Here is a 7,202-nt window from a genome sequence, read left to right on the forward strand (position 1 = left end):
ATAAATGTATGGAGGGTGGTTAGATCTACATTCAAGCCCGAACAACTTCGACTCTCCCTGCTAGTGTAAAAATGAAGGTACGATTCGGATAATTTATACCTTTTCTTGTTCTTCGAGATTTCTCATAATTTTTTTTTTATATATTAAAATCAAAATAAATATAACTCGAAATGTATCACGGAATTATTCGATTCCTCGTCGTATTTATTTTATCTCCTCATTCTCATTTCATATCTAAATGTCATTAAAGTCAGCTTTTCTATATTTGTATATTGTATAATTCTGGCTCCTCTCCTCTTCTGATGAGAAGCATTTAGCTTCGAAATGACATGGCATAAAGAGTTTTTTCTCTTAATTTTTCCCCCTTTCTAAGTGAAAAAAGCAAATGTACAAAATGTTTGAGAAAGGAATAGAATTCACACACGAAAGATGACTTGATCACTGATATTCTATTTTTCTTTTGCAATTAAAAAATGTTTCAACTAAAATAATGATTGCTATATCCATTTCTTCATTTTGTTTGGTCAACTTTTAGAACAATAAAAAAAACTAAAAAAAAAAAACAACTATATTATATGCATTTATTTCATCTGTAAAATTAGCCATCGCAATCATGGATAATATTTGCATTATTCCATTTCATATCTCCAAATATATGTTGTCTTTATTATTATTATTATTATTATTATTATTATTATTATTATTATTATTATTATTATAAAATACTATTTTATTAGTATCAAAGAAATATTATAGTAATATTTCAACACCATTAATATAATATTGCAACAATCTATATAATAATACCTTTTCATGTTCTTATAAATTTTATCATATTTTTCACACATATAAATCAGATCTCCCATCAACGTAGATGGTGATTGATAATTAATCTGGTATTAACATCACAGAAATATTATAGTAATATTTTAATACGATTAATATAATATTGCAACAATCTATAAAATAATACCTTTTCATGTTCTTATAAACGTTATCCTATTTTTCACACATATAAAAATAAATGAAATCTCCTATCAACTTAGATGGTGATTGATAATTATTCTAGCACCGACAAAGTAAAAAAAAAAACAAAAAAAAATATCACCGTCTTTGCCTATTTTTACATAATTGTTCTCAAATCAAATTTATCCCAAAATATTTATTATTATTATTATTATTATTATTATTATTATTATTATTATTATTATTATTATTATATAATAATAATAAAATACTATTTCATTAATATCACAGAAATATTATAGTAATATTTCAACACCATTAAAATAATATTGCAACAATCTATATAATAATACCTTTTCATGTTCGTATGAACGTTATCATATTTTTCACACATATAAAAATAAATGAGATCTCCAATCAACTTAGATGGTGACTGGGGATTAAACTGACATCGATAAAGGAAAAAAATCGTATTTGACTATTTTAAAAATTAATTGTTCTCAAATCAAATTTAATCGCCCCATTCATTAAAATGACACAATTTAAAATGATTGCATATAGTGAAATTCGTATCACTTACATGATGAGTATTTCGCTGTCAATTATTTTCTACGGTCAGAAGACATGACTTGAAATCAATACACTTAAAAATGAACATCGAAACGATACATTTGTTTTATTCAATTAAAGAATATTTATAGGACAAAGATAATTATTTTCACTGAATACGAAACACACATTTTTTCTTTAATATCATTAAATCTTATGGATACTTTTTAACTCAAAAGGAATATAATTATTAACGGTAAATTATACATAATAATGTAGAAAGCACCAAATATTTTCTAATAAGTCTGACTAGTATGATAATAATATTACAACTATATTAAAATTATATTACAACAATATAAAAATTATGTACTACTAATAACAAATATATAAATGACTATATAGCGATCGTGTATCTGTAGCTTTAACATATGAATACATCTCTCTCTATGTATAGCATAATGCATATGGAGTAATAATGATAGAACGCCTAACAAGGATATGAACATATACGCATTTGGCGGATTTTTAGTTTTGCTATTATCGTAGGTTTGATAGAAGTTCTATTGGTGAAATTTCTATTAAAATGCTGCGTCAGTTGTATTGTAGAAAGAAGTCCTTAACTATGATGTTTAATAATATTCTATTTAGATTGATTTTAACGTTAAACGAAGAATGGTGGTGTAAACCAAATTATATTCCACTTCCATTTCTTTAGGTATTTGTGTTAAGGGGCGCTGCATGAATATAATGGGCCTTTGAATACGCTGTCTTTGAGAACTCTATTGTAATAGGGAGTGGCATGTTAAAAATATCGGAATTTGAGGATAAGATCGAATTTCTACGACTTATATGTGTGTATATATGATTAAATAATAAAATTGCGCTTTGGCTTAGTGCAGTATACCGGTTTTCATCGATCATCAGAAGTATGTTCTTCCGGTACGAAATAAGATGAGATAAGTTTCCAACACATTTGTTTATTTTTTAATCACTGATTGACACTTATTTTTTATTTTACAATTTTTTTATTTATTTAGTAATGTTTATACATAGATTATTTGTTCACAATGTAAAATTGTTTTAATTGAATATATAATTTCTATCGTTAATTATTCAAATAATTATTTCTATTATATAAAGTTTTTATTTATTTGTTTTTATTTATTTGTTTGTTTTTACTGATTCTTTTTTTACTTATTTACCTATAATTTCTTGTCTTTTGAAAAATAAATAGATTTAGAAGTTGAAGTTTTTTATTTAATATTTTCTTCTATGTATACTCACGCAAATAGCTAACTATATAAAAACGTCTTTCATCCGGAGATAGATTGTTTCATTGTATTATAGCTCATCGATATATCTAGATATGATAATTCCTCAGGTTGATATTGAAACCCTGTTGCTTTTTTTTCGACTGTTCACGCTGTTATCAAATGGATCATAAGCAAAAGCGAACAAAGATAAAAGTGCTTATACTCTCAGCAATAGTGCGCTCAATCCCCAAACATAATTTATTGCATATCGGGGGGGGGATGACATGAACGCGCACATAGAACGGGAAGGCAACAAACATAAGTTCTCTTTCCATGATGGAACAAACCGAAATGGAGAGTATCTATTAACTTTTCTCCTTAAAAACAACCTATAATGCATGAATACCCGTTTTCAGAAAAGACCCGGTAAGCTCTGGACCCATAAATCCCCAAATGGAGACAAGGCACAACGGGACTATCTTTTTATGAATAAGAAGTGGATCAATAGCTGTTATAACTGTGAAGCTTATAGCAGTTTCTATGGTGTGTCTACTGATCATAGGATTGTAACCTCTAAGTTGAAGTAAAGTCTATGAGCGAACAAAACTAAAAGATCATCTAGACAGCCTTACAACTGGTCAACATTGTCACACGACAATCAGATAAAACAGAGATTCATATTCGAACTGTGAAACAGATTTGATGCTTTACAAGCACAAGAGTAGGAACCAACTGCTAATACCACCTATGAAAACTTCGTTAGATCGCACCAAGAAGCAGCAAAGAAGTGTATACCTTTTAAGCCCAAGGTAAAGCGAAAAGTACCGTGGGAAAATGACAAAATAATATCAAAACGAGAAAAGTTATAAAAACATAATCAAAAAGCAACATAAATACCCTACTCGACAGAATACAAAATTAAGGAAGCAGGCGCTTCAAGAGCTTAGTATGATGTACCTATCAGAACAGAAGTTTGTTCAAGAACAAATAGATCGAATTCAGAATGCAGTAGATAACAAACAATCCTATCTGGCTTGGCAAGTAGTACATGAGATATCTGGGCGAAAACGACCTGCTAAAGCTAAGTTAAAGGCAAACACTCCGGAAAATGCATGCTCAAAATGGTAAGCACATTTTGAAAAGCTATTCGGAAACAAACTGGAAGTGACAGACCAACCAATTCAGCCGATTGTTGTATATAAAATCGATATTGAGAAAGGGTGATTTTACAATGGAGGAACTTCTACATGTACTAAAGAAGACCAAGAATCATAAAGCTGCAGGCTTAGATAACATACCTCCTGAAGTATGGAAGACAAGTGGTTTTAATGACATACTTCTTAATTCATGCAATTCTGTATATAATCAAAAAATTATTAATATATGGAGGGAAGGATGCATACTTCCCTTCCCCAAGAAGGGTGACCTAAGCATACCAAGCAACTACAGAGGAATAACACTCACACCAACTGCAGCAAAAATCTACAACCGTATCCAACCAAAGATCGAAGAAGTGCTCAGGAAGACCCAAAATGGATTTAGAAAGAATCGCTCTACTATTAGTCAAATACTAACTATCAGGAGACTAATTGAAGGAGTCAAAGCCAAAAAGCATTCGACTCCGTACATAGAAAAAAATGGCCAGCATATTAAAAGCATATGGCATTCCAAATGAAGCCATCAATGTTATCATGATGATATATGAGCACACTCGAGCAATGGTCAGGTCGGCAGATGGGGACACTAAATTTTTCGACATCCGCACCGGGGTTCTACAAGGAGATACTCTTGCCCCTTTTCTTTTCATTGTCTGTCTTGACTTTGTACTTCGCACCTCTGTTGATATACACAACACGCTAGGCTTCACCTTAAATGAATCCAGAAACAGACGTCATCAATCAGCACACATAACTGATGCAGATTATGCAGACGATATTGCTTTGTTCGCGAACAACACTGTTGATGTGCAAACACTGTTACGTAAGCTAGAAAAGTTGCAAATGACATTGGTCTCTACATTAATGCGGATAAGACAAAGTTTATGACTTTCAATATAAAGGGAGAGATCAGGACTTTGGTTGGATCAACACTGAAAGAAGTCGCTGAGTTTACGTATATGGGCAGCAACATAGTTTCCACAGAGAGAGATATCGAAATTCGCATCTCAAAAGCATGGACCGCATTGGATGGGCTGCGTTCAGTATGGACTTCGGGACTAACTAACAAACTGAAAAGGTAGTTCTTCAGGGCAGTGGTAGAATCTGTCCTTGTTTACGCTGCTACAACCTGGACACTCGCCAAAAGATTGGAAAGAAAACTAGATGGCACATACACCCGCATGCTACGAACAGTATTAAATATATCTTGGCAAAATCATCACACGAAGCAGCAACTTTATGGCAACCTACCTGCCATATCTAATACCATCAGAGAAAGACCCCTACAATTTGCTGGTCATTGTCTAAGGAGCAACTATGAATTGGTGAGTGATGTATTGCTATGGACTCCACAACACGGACGCGCAAGCAAAGGACGACCTAGATCAACGTAAATCCAGCAAATAGCACACAACACTAACTGTGAACTGAAGATCTGAGGCAGCTGATGGAAGACAGGAAACTCTGGAGAGGAAGTCACATTGGTCCGGACAAGGAGCCCGTCATGATGATGATGGTGATGATACGGGGTGTTCAAAACGTCACTGAAAAGTTGAAAATCTTACTCATTTTACCATTAATGAATATATTTTCTCTATTTCAGATATTTTACAGATAATATTTTTAAAATTAATTATGGATAAGTATAGCATTGAACAACGTACACAAATTGTCTTACCAAAATCAGGGGTCAATTGTTTTGGCTTAAAGAGCTTATCGACGGCATTTTCATGTAAGAAATAGCCCAAGTCACAACACAATTCGAAACATTGTGCGCCGATTTGAAGACCAAAGAGCCGTATTTGATCTTCCGCGAGCCGACATACCTGAAAATGTTATCATAAATGAAAATAAGGAAAGAGTGCGAGAGAGCGCGAAGCAGCATCCTGAAACATTGATTCGACGATGTCTGATACAACTTGGGATAGGTTGAAGTTCACTACACAATATTCTGCATAGTTTAAAACTCTTTCCTTATAAAACGCAAATTGGTCAACGCTTGAAGCCTGAAGATTTTCAAACAAAGGTTCAATATGTAGTTCAAATGGAAGAACTTGTCCGAAATGACCCAAATTTTCTGCAAAAGTTGATTACGTCAGATGAAGCCTATTTTCATTTGAATGGATTCGTTAACAAATAATATTACTGTTTTTGGAGCTCTGAAAGTCTAACGGCAATTCACCAAAAGCAGTTGCACCTCATAAAGTGCACTGTATTGTGTTCAGTAACGGAGGAGAAGATTAATTGTTCTTATTTTTTTGAAGATCAAGACGAAAATTCTATCACTGGAGAGATACCGGACTGTGACTACAGACTTCCTGCGTCCACAAATTCAAAATAGGCCCGGATTATGGTTCCAACAAGATGTGGTAACGGTACATACGACTAGAGACACTGTGGTGCTTCTCAAGCAATGCTTTGGGGACAACATTATCTCTCGCTATAGCAATGTCAAATGGCCATCACGTTCCCCAGACTTGACTAGACCCGACTATTTTTTGTGTAATATCTTAAAAACAGTCTATGTTAACAAATCCTAAACTCTTTAATAATTGAAGGAAAAGATCAAGAAGGATATAAGAAAGTTAAATCGCAATCCAAAGAGTCATGAATAATGTTTTGGAAAGAGCACAAATAGGCGAAGCTGAAAATGGCCAACATTTAAAAGAGAATTTTTTTTTTAAAAATAAAGATTATTTAAGTAATGTAAAGTCACACACTTTAGAAAATATTTTTTATATGAATTTAAATAAGAAAATTTGAAAACCTGAAAATGTAGAGAAATAATAAAATAATTTTTTTAATTTAATTTTTTTTTGGTGTTGTTATTAAATTCCGAATTTTAGCCAATAACATGGCTTTATCAAGGAGATCAGTCCGACTGAGTTTTTTTTTCTTCTTCATAATGATGTAATGAGAAGTCGTAGCCCCCCGAAGAGAAAATATGCCCTGTTTCGGTAACTGTTCAGCACATATTTTCTCTTCGGGAGGCTACGACTTCTCGTAATTAAATGAATCTAAGTAAAAAAAAAAAAAAAAAAAAAAAAATGATTTTATCATTTAATGAAATTTTTTCTTGGCAATTTATTTTGCAAATAATTTCTAATATATATACATATATATATATATATAATATGCAATATATATTACACATAGAATATATATATAATATATATACAATATATATTACATAGAATATATATATATATATAATATATACACAATATATATAATGCATAGAATATATATGTATATATATATACAATATATACAT

The sequence above is a fragment of the Euprymna scolopes genome, chromosome 11 (genome assembly GCF_053919585.1).
Source record: "Euprymna scolopes isolate OS-2025 chromosome 11, ASM5391958v1, whole genome shotgun sequence".
NCBI classification, from domain to species: domain Eukaryota; kingdom Metazoa; phylum Mollusca; class Cephalopoda; order Sepiida; family Sepiolidae; genus Euprymna; species Euprymna scolopes.